This window comes from Herpailurus yagouaroundi, unplaced genomic scaffold (assembly GCF_014898765.1).
Source record: "Herpailurus yagouaroundi ecotype Mexico unplaced genomic scaffold, PumYag 186, whole genome shotgun sequence".
In the NCBI taxonomy this organism is placed as follows: Eukaryota; Metazoa; Chordata; class Mammalia; order Carnivora; family Felidae; genus Herpailurus; species Herpailurus yagouaroundi.
The window spans coordinates 19606986-19622856 of record NW_024412417.1 but is presented as its reverse complement, the minus strand read 5'-3'; the positions used below and the strand labels follow the sequence as shown (position 1 = coordinate 19622856).

At 37.7% G+C, this 15871-nt stretch overlaps 1 long non-coding RNA gene across 2 annotated transcripts in view; it reads right to left on the bottom strand.

Annotated features, from left to right (window-relative positions):
• The window catches only part of LOC121042862 (uncharacterized), a 196751-nt gene that overhangs the window by 29100 nt on the left and 151780 nt on the right, over positions 1 to 15871 (bottom strand). The gene's annotated exons all lie outside the window — the stretch shown is intronic.

The following is a 15871-nucleotide window of genomic DNA, read 5'->3' as shown; positions in this document are numbered from 1 at the left end:
AGCTTATTCTCTTATAACAGGAAATCTAGAAGACAGTAGTGGCTCAGGGATGCTGCCATGCCTGGAGGAGATTCAGCAACAAACTAGGCTCATCCAGTCTTCCTGTTCTATCATAATTACTATGTAGTTTTCATCCTGGTAAGATGGCAGCTTTACTTCCATGCATTACTTTCTTATTCATCTTAGAAAACTGGGAAGTGCAAAAGGCAAAATAAAGCAGGCTTTTCCTCATGAGAATTAATTTGGGAAGGGGAATTCTCTGAGAAATGTCTTAGTAACCAGAACTTAATGACCACTCTTAGAAGCAAGGCTGGGAGATAATCAACTATGAATTAGGTACACATTACTGCCCTGTACTAATTCTGGGTTTGGTTAGTATAGAAGAAGAAGAATGGAAATGGGTAAGAAACCAGTGAGGCATGCTAAGTGATTTTTTTCTCTTTGACTTTATTGGTGGCCTATTGGTGACCTTATTCAATAACTGTAGAGAAAACACTAATTTAGAAGACATGGAGTCCAACTAACCAATAGAAACCTAAGGAATTACTAAATAATAGGACCTGATTCTGTAATCTTAGGATTCAGTGGTCGACAAGATATGGTTCCTGACTCTATACATTTTAAAACATTGTGAGGAAAATGTTCAGAATGTGTAGAAGTACAATGATCCCTGCCAAAATGGAATATAATGTTGAATATAAATAAATATTAGGGAGACCTAATCTAGTTTGACTGTCAAAAGATGAGATCTAAAAGATGAATAAGAGTTTGTAAGTATAAGACCTAAGGGAAGGCAGGAGAGTTTCAGGCAGAAGAAACAGTATCTGTGAAAGATTTGTGGGAGAGGAAGGAGATACGGTACATGGAATGCATGGAGAAAATGCAATGTGCCAGAGCATCAAGAATTTAAAAGGAAGAGTCAGAAGAAAAGAGGCAAGAGGTAGAGAAAGGAGCCAGATTATGATAGGCTTCTTAGGTGTTTAGGTCTTGGATCCTTAACCTAAGGTCAGTGAGAAACCAACAAAGAGTTGTTTAAATATGAGTGATGCATGATTGAATTTTTATTTTAACAGATCACTCTGACTGCTTCTCAAGAGTGGAAGAGTGAGAGATAATAGGGCATTTTATTATTCAGAAATGAGAGAATGGAAGCTTAGATTAGTATGGCACTGGAGAAAGTGGATGGATTCCAGTGATATTTAGGTAGAAGAGTCTACCTATCTGGGTCATGGATTGGGCTAAGGTCGTTGAGAGCAAAGGAATAAGACTTAGGTTTCTGGTTTAAGTAACTGAGTGACAATCATAGATGGTAAGAATAACAGACTGATAAACTTGGTAGGCATCATTTAGTCCAACTAATGAATCAATATCAACCAACTAATGAATCACAGTCCAACTGTGAATCAATAATTCACAGATGGGAACTTGAAGCCAGGATGTGAAGAAACTTCTATAATAGCTGTTTTTTAATGGTTGAGTTGAGATGGATTCATTTACCAAAATGTATTGAGCACCTATAATTTTTCAGACCATATGCCCAGCACCTGGAGGTGCAGATAAAAACAATAAAGAATTGGTTCCTGCTCAGCCTCTCAGAATTTAAGCCCAAGATGATTAACTTCAGCCCAAGGCTTCCTTGCAAAACATGAATTTATTTCTTCATTTCTGAGCATCTATACAGAGTGATACTTTATGGTATTTTGTCCATCTTTAAATTAATATATTGAGACAAATTATTTTACTAATTTGAATCTGCATAACTATGCATAATTGCACTTAAATCTTACCAACATTTATCCATACTAACTACACAAATCATCTTTTTAAAATATATCCAAAAAATAAAATAAAATAAAATAAAATAAAATAAAATAAATAAACCTTTCTGTAATATTATTTTAATTTTCTAGTTGTAAGCTTTATCTGCTCTATTATAGTTTAAAATAGTTAAAAGCACAATTATGTCCAATATTTTGTATTCTCTTAGTGCTTAAAACAGTATAAATAATTGTGGTTGAAAATTTAATTTTTTAGGTTTTAAAATTCCACTAGCTTTACTTAGAGAGTGTCATGAGATTCAGAATTCCACTTTCAAAGTTATTAATGATTTTTTTTCAATGCTTTATAGGAGAGTTTAAAATTTAAAAATTAAGTTATTTAGGGGCACCTGGGTGGCTCAGTCAGTTAAGCCTCTGACTCTTGATTTCAGCTCAGGTTTGTGAATTTGAGCACCCATGTTGGGCTCTGCACTGACAGTGTGGAGCCTGCTTGGGATTCTCTCTGTCCTCTCTCTCTCTCTGGCTCTCCCCGGCTCATGTGTTTTTTTTTTTTTCTCTCTCTCAAAATAATTAAGTAAACATTAAAAAATTAAGTTAAATTTTTATGAATTTTTTAAAAGCCACATTTTGTTGGATTTTATTTCATACTTTGGTGTTTATTCTGTTTATCTTTCAGGAAATGTATTTCATTAGAAAATCAGAGAAAGGTTTCCTTGACAACCATAAAAACAGGTAAGAGCTTTTAATCTTAAGGTATTTGTTGCAATAGTGATTTTTTTGAGTGTTATGATTGATTTTGTGCCATGTGAAAGTTTATGTGCTTTCAATATGGGAGTTTTCCTGGAAATAAGTCTGCAGAGTCCCTGACTGTCATATTATTTTACATTAATATGTTCTATCAGTATGCGGGTTTAGCTTTAAAATGGCTTCAAGAACAAATAGTGGACACTAAACCCAAATAAATGAGCTGTGGATCGAGAAAGAATGAATATCAAGAAAGAAAGAATAAATATCCTTTATTTTCAAATAAAGTAACATTTCTCCCATATTCTATATCAGGGTACATTCTGAAGGATTGATCTTAAATTTTATTTATAGCTTGGGGCACCTGGGTGGCTCAGTTGGTTAAGCATCTGACTCATGATCTAGGCTCAGGTCATGATCTTGCAGTCGTGGGATCAAGCCCCACAACTGGCTCTGTGCTGACAGCATGGAGACTGCTTTGGATTTTCTCCCTCCCTCTCTGCCCCTCCCCCCACTGGCACTCTCTCTCTCAAAATAAATAAATAAACTTAAAATTTTTTATTTATAGCTTGATTTTTGAAGTTTTAATCAAGAGTCTTCAACAGTAAGATTATACAATGATAGAATTATTTGCCTCTTGAGATATTTAGTTCCTATCATTAGAGAAATTTAATGATATGATTAAATTATTAGCATAGTAAATGTGATAGTTCAGAATCCAGGTACATAGTACTCATTAGAAGTAATGTTAGAAGTAGTGATAGTGGGGCGCCTGGGTGGCTCGGTCGGTTGAAGGCCTGACTTCGGCTCAGGTCATGATCTCAGGGCTCATGAGTTCGAGCCCCGCATCAGGCTCTGTGTTGACAGCTCAGAGCCTGGAGCCTGTTTCAGATTCTGTGTCTCCCTCTCTCTCTCTGCCCCTCCTCTGTTCACGCTCTGTCTCTCTCTGTCTCAAAAATAAATAAACGTTAAAAAAAATTTTAACAACAGAAAAAAGAAGTAGTGATAGGGACAGTAATGGTAGTAGTAGCAGAAATATATAGTATTTACCGTTATTATAATCGCCTGAGGTGGTATATTGTAGAGCAAGTTCCAATATAAGATAGATGGCCAGATTGTATGTAAATTAGGAATATTTCCATACTTTAGATATATTAGATCTCTAAGATTTAAGTGTTTAAATTGTATAAATGAATATTAAGGACTACTCAGTGAGTAGTTTCATCTTTCTAGATTAGCTGAGTGGAATTTTAAATCAAAGTTAGTACATGAAACACGTTAAAACTTTGCATTCTATACTGAGGAATTCTCTTTACAACTAATATTAATAAATATTACACACAGAATTAGTGTTGCAGTCATTGTGTGAGTGTAAGGCTGTCCCATATTTTAAGGTCTTGCCCTGTCTTAAGTGGTGCTGGATAAGTGGTTTTCCTGGGTGCTATTTGCTGTTCTGGCAATAGAACTGAATCAGCTTTGCCCACTATACAAGTAAAAGTCCAATATATGGCCCAGAATGGTGTGTGGAGATGAGGTATTATATACACTGGAGGTATATTGATAAGAATGGGCTGAACTGTTTTAACAGAAAGGCCTCCATATTTGGTGGTTCCAATAAGCTATGAGTTTTATCTTCCTGTCATGTAGCTGGAGTGGGATGGGGGTATCAACAGGTGACCAGGAACCATCCAATCATTCAGGGAACAATTTCCTTCCATTTAGCTTTTTCACCATCTTCTAGAGTATTTGTTGCAGTATAGTCAGAATAGAGTCACTGATACATTTGGGTTTCAGACAATGCGAAGGGCAAATGTTTGAGGGAAACCGCCAGGAAATCTCACTCACCCCTTTCGCTTATGCTGGAGACTCTACCTAACCACAAGTGAAACTGGGAAATGTCACAGAGCTGGGCAGCCCTTGGCCTGGCCTGGCCATATTACTGTGGAGGGAAAGATTAGATTTCTGGCAGTGCCCTCACGGAAGTCAGGCTTTTCCCCCAGCTGTGCGATGGGGAGCCTTAAAGATAAACCACAATGGGCTCTCTATCGCTGACAAAGAACTCTTTCCTTGAAGATCAGAACAACACCTGTGATGCACACTTGTGAGAAATAGCCTTTCAAGGATGCTAAAGATGGAGATATTGTTTACAGACCTTTGGTCTCGGATATTGATATTTTAAAAATAAGGTGTCATCTTGCTAAGCCTGAGTTTGATTTTAGAATCAAGAAGGACACAGATGTCTGTAAATGTTTTCCATTAAGGATACAGGTTGTTTACATTCTCCCAAAAGTGTAGTGAAAGCCACTAGTATAAAAGGGTTGTGTCACATCAAACACTGAGTTTCTCAGTTCCAGCAATGCCTGACTTTGGGCTGACATTGTCAGCTGCTAAGGGAAGCTGTGCAATAGGTGTTTTATCTGCCCCTGCTTCTAGAGATGACCTTGCTGCTGATAAGCCCTTTGGAAGTTTTTATTGGGAATTGAGAATTTTATCTCACTGAAAGTGGAATATGTATGTGGCCTTTTGCCATGAATCATATATACATATATATGACATTATATATATTATTAGATGCACAATTTTTGTTATAATATATAACAAATAACTTATATATTATATATATGTATATATATATATATTTGTTATAAACCCTATATATTTTATTTTTCTAAAGTTATTATTCTGAGGAGAACATAAGCTTTACCCAAAGGGATCAATGAAACAAAACAAACGAAAAAAGAATCATGAAAGCTTGAATGAGGAAAAATTGAAAGATCAAGAAACATATGCAACTTAGATTCAAATTGAGACTTCCTTTCTTCTCTTTCAATTATTTAATAGAATTTGAGCTGAACCTTCAGACACCTCTTTATATGGTTGCAATCTACTGAAATTCCTTACCCCTACGATCCCACAGTGTTATGTTTATTCTAGGACGTCTCGATTCAGTCTGCAGAAGACGCAAACTTTTGAGAGCTCAAAATATTTGAGCTCATGGAGATCTGTTACAGGCATGTTCTTTAAAATCATGTGGTACTTGGAAATTTTAACTTAATTGCCCTATCTCAAAATTTGTTTTAATAGTATAACAACTTTTCAAAGAAGTACAATAAGAATAGAGGGCTCTCTGATAGAGATAATGAAATCAAAAGCACCACATTTTCTATCAAAACCCTTACAAATCTAGTCATGTCTAACAATCATTTGTGGTAAACCTTTAAATCTTTTTTAATGTTGATTTATTTGTGAGAGAGATAAGGGGGGGAGGGGCAGAGAGAGATAGGGAGACACAGAATCCAAAGCAGGCTCCAGTCTCTGAGTTGTCAGCGCAGAGCCCGACACGGGACTGAACTCATGAACCGCGAGATCATGACCTGAGTGAAGTCGGATGCTTAACCGACTTAGCCACCCAGGCACCCCTATTTGTGGTAAACATTTATTGCTTGCTTATTTATTAAGGCCTTACTTGGGTAGTAGATAAACTTCTGAAACAGAAATTAAAACACACACACAATTTAACAGGAAAAGGTAATAGAATATCTGAGAATCTCTATTTGAAAATTTACTTGATTTTTGACAGTCAAATGTTTTATTTTTTTAAATGTTTATTTTTGAGAGAGAGCAAGCAGAGGAGGGGCAGAGACAGAGAGAGACGGGAAGAGAATCCAAAGTAGGCTCTGTGCTGACAGCAGAGAGCCGGATGTGGGGCTCAAGCTCATGAGCCTTGAGATCATGACTTGAGCCGAAGTCCGAAACTTAACTGACTGAGCCACCCAGGTGTCCCTGTCAAATGTTTTAAATTGAAAAATAGCATAATAGGCAAGGAGTAGCTCAGAGTTGTAGCAAGGAGAGTAGCAGTGGTTTGTTTTGTAGAGTGTGTCCTTAAAAACTGGATTTTGCTCTTCACTTTCTGCATCGCACCCTACTGGCTTCCTAAGTTTAGTTTCCTTCTACTACTCTCAGTTCTGATAAGGCATTCCTAAAAGTAGGGCAAAATCCTCATTGATCTCACAGCATGAGGTTTTCCTTGCTTGCTTGTTGCAGTATCCTGTATGTCTGGCTTACGGTGATATCAGGGAAGTTTAGGTGGCCGCTCTGATGGAGATTGTCTATCTCATCGATAGGATTATGGAGGACTCTAACCCAGCCTGGGTAGAGTCTGGGACATGGCACATCTATCAGTGCTGGATCATTGATCTGTGGAGTGTCATTAAAATACCAATAGAAAATCATGAACTAAATGTCAAAAAGAGAGAGAGAGACAGACAGACAGACAGAAACTACTACTGTGTTAACTCTTTTTTAAGCCATATTTACTTTATGAGAAAATGCACCATAAATATTCCTTTTTTGGTAGAAATGTTCCAGCACTCATAGAAAAGCTTCTTATCTTTTCATTTCCCAGCTGATAATGTGATTTGAGATAATCACCTGGAACTTAAAGTGTGGATCATAATAGTTGTGTTAACTATTATTGAATATAACTCTGGTCTTTTTTTTTTTTTTTTTAAGTTTTTTGAGAGAGAGAGAGAGAGAGAGCACAAGTAGGGGAGAGGGGCAGAGGGAGGACGTGAGAGATATATAGAGAATATTAAGCAGGCTCCACGCTCAGTGTGGAGTCCAAGGCAGGGTTCAATCCCATGACCCTGGGATCATAACCTGAGTCAAAATTAAGAGTCAGATGATCAACCAACTGAGCCACTCAGGCATCCCATAACTCTGGTCTTTTAAAGAATAAAACTCAATCAATACTGAGAAAGAATTGCCAGACATTAGCCAGATCCCATTTATGAGCATATCATAGTTGGCTGAGTTGTTTTAAAAGTTATTTTTCTTTGTCCCAGTGGTCTATAGAGTTTGAGATGTCTCCCATCAGTGATAAATCCATTTTGACCTTGCACAAAGTTAGTGCTAAAGCATAAAATAGAATTCCATATTTCAAAGTCGACACTTTGCTCAACAACAACAAAATATATTGCAAATGATAAACTATATGAAATGAAAGTGTCAATAGTTATCCACCCATTTCGTTCCAGTCTAGATGATACAAAATACAAATATTCATTATGATTGCAGCAAATTCCATTCTTTTAGAAGCCTTTCAGGAAACCAAGATTGAAGCACGATTTACACTGTGTTCTATGTGTGTCACTGTTGCAACTCGTTTAAAAGAAGCTTTGTCTACACAACTTTGGTTATAAATTAGGATTAAAAATTAATGACTGTGCTTCATCTTTCTCTTTTTTAGGACTTACAACTAAAACCTAACACAATTAGTTGTTCACTGAGTCTCAAACTGTCCCTCAGCAGAGAAGCCCAATTGCATCAATAATTTTTTAAATGTATTTATTTATTAAGCTTCTCTTATTTAAGGATTAAAATTCTACCACAGACACTAGCAGGGTATAATTTGATTTTTGAGAACATATTTTGTCAGTGTTAACTGTATAAATTGATTTTGCAGATATAGAAAACAAGTACCAAAAAAGAAACTTTGAGGAAAACTGAGCATCAACATTACATGTTCCTTTTTATTTTCATATTGTACTCTGAGATCAAGAGTTTGTTAAAATGCCAAGTACCCTCCTTTTGGTCATAGCAGTGTGGGTAGACTAAATAAGTCATTTTTTAGAAATGTTCATTTATTTTTGAGACAGAGACAGTGCATGAGCAGGGGAGGGGCAGAGAGAGAGGGAGACACAAAATCCAAAGCAAGCTCCAGGCTCTGAGCTGTCAGCACAGAGCTGGAAGCGGGGCTCGAACTCACAAACCATGAGATCATGACCTGAGCCGAAGTCGTTTGCTTAATTGACTGAGCCACCTGGGCGCCCCTAAATAAGTTCTAATTTTTAAAGAGGAATGAGATTATTTTTGTTTAGAAAATATGTGAGTTAACAATAGCAAATATTTGGAGTGCCTAGGTGGTTCAGTTGGTTAAGCGTTTGACTCTTGATCCCAGATCAGGTCTTTATCTCAGGGTTGTGAGTTCAAGCCCAGCATTGGGCTCCATGCTGGGTGTGGAGCCTACTTTAAAAAAAAAAAAAAAGTAAAATAAAAATAAATAAATAAAATAAAATAAAAATAGCAAATATTCTCTAGAAGCTAATATATCACAAGCTCTTCATAAGGTATGTATGTACATTTTAACCTTTAAAAGTTTAATAGCTAGGATTGAAGTTATGATGGGGGAGAAAAGTGGCAAATTTCATTTGAAGACAAATTGTGTGTGTGTGTGTGTGTGTGTGTGTGTGCGCGCGCGTCTGTGTGTGTGTGTGTGTGTGTGTTTATAACCCTGTAACTTCATTCTGCTCACCACAGAACATAATTTGTCTTGGTAGTCATCATTCACTTTTCACTAGGTCTAGAATATGTTGTTCATGATTGAGCAATGCTATTATCCTAAACCAGTAAATAAGTTTCAATATGCTACTTACAGTGTATTTCTACAACTCACATTAATAAACAGCTAAAGAACACAAAGATATCATGAAATGCTTTACCATATAGGATTGCAAATTAAATGTCAGATTTTAATATTTAAAGATGCTCAACTTTATTCATATATTTAGAAGTGAAACTTGTTTATCCTTTAATAATTGAGTTTGACTTAGGACTAGCTATTACCCTGTTTTTTAATAACATAGCAAAACATTTTTTAAAAGAAGAAAAAGTGTTAGATAGTGTTTTTAATCACATTTAATTTGAGAAAGGCAAATGGGAGATTTTGGGCTACTTCTGAGAAGACACCTTTGAGGTAGATGGGAGGTAAATAGTCCTTTTTTGTAAAATAAGAAATGTGGAGTGACTGAGTTTTCAAAACTCCCTTAGAAGCAGAAGAGGAATGAATTCCAGGGCACGGCGCTTATGTTCCTGGTGTATTTACCTTGTAAAACAGCACATCTCCACACTTATCAATCTGCCCACCTTCCACACCACTAAGCAGTGGGAACCTCAAGTGTCTCCGTTGACAAAGGGCCGAGAAGATCTGCACCTCTGGGTCACAGAAAGAAGTTTCTAGGACAGTGACACATTCTTTACCCTATACTTCTTCCCTTGATCTGCTTACTCTTTTGTTCACACTCATACCATCGGCCTTTGGCAAAGGAGAGAAAATCCATTTGGAAAGGGAATTTGTAGATATCAGGACTGATATCTCTAGATAGTGATAGAGTTTGAGTTACCCATTTGCTGATGATTTCTTAGCATGGGTTTTCAACTGAGTAGCAAACAGTGTGGGTAATCTCATATCTACAGAGTCTGATAACTTCGGCCCACTCAATTATCCCATGAGAATTTTCTAGTTCCCCTCTCCCTCTATCTATAGAGAGACTATAGCAGAATGAGTAATCAGCAGGAAGAGTAATGAACTAACTGGGAGCTATGGTTTCTCCCTAGCTGAGGACCAGATAATACCCAGGTAAAGAGTAAGGTCCACCTACAGTCAGGTCCTGCATCAGTCAAGTATTTCTGCCTCAGAGAATACAAACTTAGGGTTCTTAATTTGGAATTTCTAAGGAAATAATCTATTTAAGAATAACAGAAAAAAACCCAAAAATGAATAAAGTGCCCATGAAATTTATATTTATGGTTCAACCAAAGATATATCTTTAATTACAAAGACCTTTAAAAATAAACACATTTTGTAAAGTTCAAGTTTATTCACAGGTTATTTCTCCCAGGGGAGTTATATTGTTCGGTGATTTAGAGAACTAGGTTCTTTCTCACACTATGTTAAACTCCTTTGGAGTTTAATTTTTTGTGCTCTCTCCATGTGTACCATTTTCTTCTCTTGATGCTGCTTTTATCTGATTATCATCTCTTCAGACATCTCTTGTATATATTTTAGAGAAAGCTTGCCGAATCTCTTTGAGCACCTTGAAAACCAGCTTTTGCTAGCACTAGCAGGGTTTATTGCACTTTGTAAAATGCCTAATGATTTCTCAATTTTTTCCTTTAAAACCAAGATATTGATGCTGCTTTCTCCTTATTGGTGATACATCCACTTCTCTTTATTTGGCTCAAATGCCCTTGTAAAAATTATTTTGGTTTTCTATTCTTGGCTTATTTTTGGCTCTGTTCCTGGAGGATTGAGTTATTTATATTTCTCTTATTTGGGCAGTAATATATGGATTTACAGGTGGTGCCCCCAGAAGGAGAGAAAGACTTGGGAAACAAAGCAAAGTATCTCTTGATGGTACCTGAGGTTTCTTCTGCCAGGTTTTTGGAAATGACTTTATAGTACATCAGAGAGTAAGAAGACAAAGTTCTGTCACTGCACACAACCCACTGCACATTATGTGGTGTTTCCAAAATATTTAGAGGTCCAAAAGATGAGAAATGTCACTCATTATTTCAAAATGTAATCCATTTTCTTCCTGTGGTTAGCAAAACAGTGTAAGACATATGTTTTTGTGGGATTTGTTTTATTTTATTTATTTTTGTTTACCCAGTATGTGTTCTTCTTGTGTTTATAACACTGTAATTTTGCTTTTAGGTCTTTTACGACCACCTACAGTGTGGGTGACACTACAGCCAAGGACTCTGGTGTTTCCATGTTCCTATCAGGTTTGTAGGGCTTCCTGGAGAAGGCGATTGAACCAGTGCTCTTCAAAGCTGGTCAGCATAGGGTGATCAGATCTCAATAAGAGGATTTCTCTCCCCAGGCTCCATGGGCTCAGGGACTGGATCAGGATCTTCTGCCTGAATCTGCCCTTGCCTCTCTTGTCTGTCCTTTGCTGGTGAGCCACTGCTTCAGACCTGGTCATTGCCCTCTACTTGCCTCTTGGATTTAACTCTCCACAATGTTCCTTGTAAGCTTGTTCTTGTCCACAGTATGACTGCAATTCCCATTTTCTCTCTCCTTCACAGCTGAAAGTCAATGTTAATGACCAGTGCATCAGCCAGGCTGGCCGGTCCTCTAGTCCCTTGCTTTTTCAAGATAGGTGATTAGCACAGATTACAGCTGAAAAAGGAGCTGACCACTTAGGAGTGAATAGGGGGAATATTCTGGGTTTCAGAAATGATTTACCTTATTGGATGAGTTCCATATGTTGAATAATCTTTTTCCTGTTTTAAAATTTTCTCTGGAAACATGCTTCTTTCTGGTATTATGGGCTCTGAGGTAAGAACCACAGGGGTCACACAAACCTGGGGAATGTCACTCAGCTAATTCCTTTCTACTCGCGGCTATGCTGTGACTACATTACTAATTAAAGATTGCTTAGTCAACATACTCTCCAGCCAACCTTGGGTTCAACAGAATCTGAGCTTCAAAGAAAAAGGTACTTCAAAGAAAAAGGTGTTCCTTGCTTTATTGGTCTATCCATAATTCTCTGCACACTATAAAAGATAACTTATCGTATTTCAAATTTTTTTTTCAACGTTTATTTATTTTGGGGACAGAGAGAGACAGAGCATGAACAGGGGAGGGGCAGAGAGAGAGGGAGACACAGAATCGGAAACAGGCTCCAGGCTCTGAGCCATCAGCCCAGAGCCCGACGCGGGGCTCGAACTCCCGGACCGCGAGATCGTGACCTGGCTGAAGTCGGACGCTTAACCGACTGCGCCACCCAGGCGCCCCATAACTTATCGTATTTCAATCAACACCTATGTCTTTGTGGGTTTTTCTTCCTTTTGGTATTATTTATAAATAGATTTTTAAAGTATAATTTATACACAATATTATATTAGTTTCAGGTATACAACACAGTCATTCAACAACTCTATACATTATGCTATGATCAGCACAAGTGGAGGTACCATCTGTCACCATCCAATGCTATTATAAATCCATTGACTACATTCCTTGTGCTGTACCTTTTATTATTACCTTGTGGTAGCCTATTTTTTCTTTTCATCTGTGTACTTTCTTCCTTCCTCAGTCCCTTTGGTTCTACTCAGATTGACACCACCCTCAGCAGTATTGACCCAGTCTTGGCCATCAGGGCATCAGGCTTCCATTAGCCACAAGATTGGTTCAGAAATAGGCATGCGTCAAAAGCCAAGCAAATCAGTGTAAAGGTAAGGAATTTCGCCTGAGTTTCTAAGGAAAGCTGCACTCTTTTCCAGTTGGTGTTCATAAGCGGGTAGCTTACAGCCTGAAGCTTCTGGTCATTATCTTAGCCATGCCATACAGTAAACCTAGGAATAAAGCTCACACACTGAAGAGCAGAGAGGGAAGACCCAGAGGAAGCAGAACTTGAGAAAATCATTTGAGACTACATCTCAGCTAAGCTTGAAGCCATATCACCTCCCTATCCTGCTTTATAAGTCAATATTTTATTAAGCTAGTAGAAAAGAAGAGAATGTCATTAACTTTATTAGAAAGGCAAACTAAAAAATTGAGTAGGTATTGTCCTGCCAAAGAAATGTAGTGTGTTGTTGTTGTTGTTGTTGTTGTTTTTCTTTCAATATTTAATGATGATTGTCTATAGTCTTTTAATTTAATAGGGAAATCATTATACCTTTTATTAATAGTCTTTGGTGTTAGGTTCTCAATTACACAAAAGAGAAAAACACCATAATTGAGGACTACCACCCTGCTCAACATCATTTTTCTATCTTTTCTCTGAGATTATCACCTGTGAGATCTTCCTGACTGTGATACAGAAAGTCTCCACCCTCTTAATGTAAAGAGAAGAAATTTAGAAGCAAAGAATGTTCTAGATCTGTTTTCTCTGTAATTATAAATTTATTACTGATGTAAGCATATGAGCATACACCACAGGAATCTTCCACCATACTATCTATGCATGTCCTGGGTTTATCACTTATCATATGATTTTAGAGGTGTGGTAATAGTTGTTGCTCAAATGTACATCTTCCTTTCCATCTGTACCTCAGTATCTAGTATTCCAATAGGTAAGGGTCATCCCAGTGGATTGAAACTCTGTCTTTTGCTGTCTCTTAGGAAACATGCAAGGAGTACCTATAATACGAGAAACCACTAATCTGCCACCAATATCCTGGCTTGAATTAATATATAAGATTATTTTTCAACCAGTGTAGAGAGAGCATGGTTTTGAGGGACAGGTCAAAAGACAGGTAAGTTTTAAAAGTGACGGAGAGCCAATTCTACTTTAAGTGGCATGAGCTTTGATGAGTTTAGAACAAAACATCTTGAGAAAGGAAGATGAGAGGGAGTAGGAAAAGAACTAAAGTTGGATCTAAAATATTTAGTTTTTTTTTTTAATTTATATATGAAATTTATTGTCAAATTGGTTTCCATACAACACCCAGTGCTCATCCCAAAAGGTGCCCTCCTCAATACCCATCACCCACCCTCTCCTCCCTCCCACCCCCCATCAACCCTCAGTTTGCTCTCAGTTCTCAACAGTCTCTTATGCTTTGGCTCTCTCCCACTCTAACCTCTTTTTTTTTTTCCTTCCCCTCCCCCATGGGTTCCTGTTAAGTTTCTCAGGATCCACATAAGAGTGAAACCATATGGTATCTGTCTTTCTCTGTATGGCTTATTTCACTTAGCATCACACTCTCCAGTTCCATCCACGTTGCTACAAAAGGCCATATTTCATTTTTTCTCATTGCCACGTAGTATTCCATAGTGTATATAAACCACAATTTCTTTATCCATTCATCAGTTGATGGACATTTAGGCTCTTTCCATAATTTGGCTATTGTTGAGAGTGCTGCTATGAACATTGGGGTACAAGTGCCCCTATGCATCAGTACTCCTGTGTCCCTTGGATAAATTCCTAGCAGTGCTATTGCTGGGTCATAGGGTAGGTCTATTTTTAATTTTCTGAGGAACCTCCACACTGCTTTCCAGAGTGGCTGCACCAATTTGCATTCCCACCAACAGTGCAAGAGGGTTCCCGTTTCTCCACATCCTCTCCAGCATCTAGAGTCTCCTGATTTGTTCATTTTGGCCACTCTGACTGGCGTGAGGTGATATCTGAGTGTGGTTTTGATTTGTATTTCCCTGATAAGGAGCGACGCTGAACATCTTTTCATGTGCCTGTTGGCCATCCGGATGTCTTCTTTAGAGAAGTGTCTATTCATGTTTTCTGCCCATTTCTTCACTATTTAGTTTTAAACTCTCCATGTGATCTATCACATACCCCTTGCGTGACCTTGAGAATATACTTACAATTACTGAATCTCAGTTTTTTAATTTATAAAATGTAAATGACCATATATTCCCTGGAGTTATGTTGTGAGAATTAAGTGGGTGCAAACCACAACTGGCATATGTGAACATTTAGGAATTACTAGGAAAGCACGCAAGCAAAATGGCATATCAGAAAAAGCAAAGCTTATGAAGCTACGTAAAACAGAGTTCATATCCACTACCTACTAACTGAATGACCTTGGATTTGTCCTTCAGTTTCCACATTTGACTACTGAAAATATAATGTCTAAAGAGTTATTGTGAAGATTAAATGAAGTGCCATACTGTTCGCATCTGGTGCACACACTACTTCATGGTGTATCACCCGATGGAGCTCAGTCAACTTGAATTTCACTGGAAACTCAGAGCATCATTGGCTTTAATTAGTTAGTTTGTTTGTTTCTACCAAAATGTAAATTTCAAAGAAGTCTTCCAACACTATTATGAAAGTGAAATCATGTAGGAAGTAATCAACTCTGCGTCTGTGCCTTGTGATTCCCTGACATTAATCAGCACACACTTGAATCTACAAAATTGAGTTTATTTGGTGACCAAGAAACCTGCATTACACAAGCTGTGATCCCAGACAACTCTTCCATCTCATGATTTTTACTCTTGCTTTGTCTAATCTCCTGAAATGTAATGGGAAGATATACCAGAGTGAAGTCACTTTTAAGAAAAGAATGTTCCCTGATTCTACTTGAGGTAACTCCAATTTGACACAAAGACTTATAAATTTGTGTGGAATTCCAAGCACCCCCCCCCCTCCACCGGAAATAATACTAGACATGGTGATGAGGTCTCCAGGTCAGTTAGAAGGAAAAAGGAAATCAATACAAGCCACAAGGTCCCTGAGCTGTAGGATTCATGGTACTACTCTCAGGGCTGCTTTCTGCGGAGAAAGGACCATGGCTGCCAGAGGCAGGATCAGCCGAGGAAAATATTTAACACAGTGAAATTTGTATTTGGCTTCTTCACATTTTCCATTCAGTACTCTTTAACCACTGTTTAATCTTTCTTTTCCCAGGACTCGCATGCTACCTTGCAATAAACACTTCATATAATTCTACTAGATTTCCTTCCTCTCTCTGTCCCTCCCTCTTAAAGCCACCACACTTTGGAATAATCCACCTTTCCTTCATCTCTAATTCAAGCTCTTGCTCCCTCTGTGACACAATTCCCAACCAGGGAGAGGCGAGATGATTGCATTAATTTGTGTAAA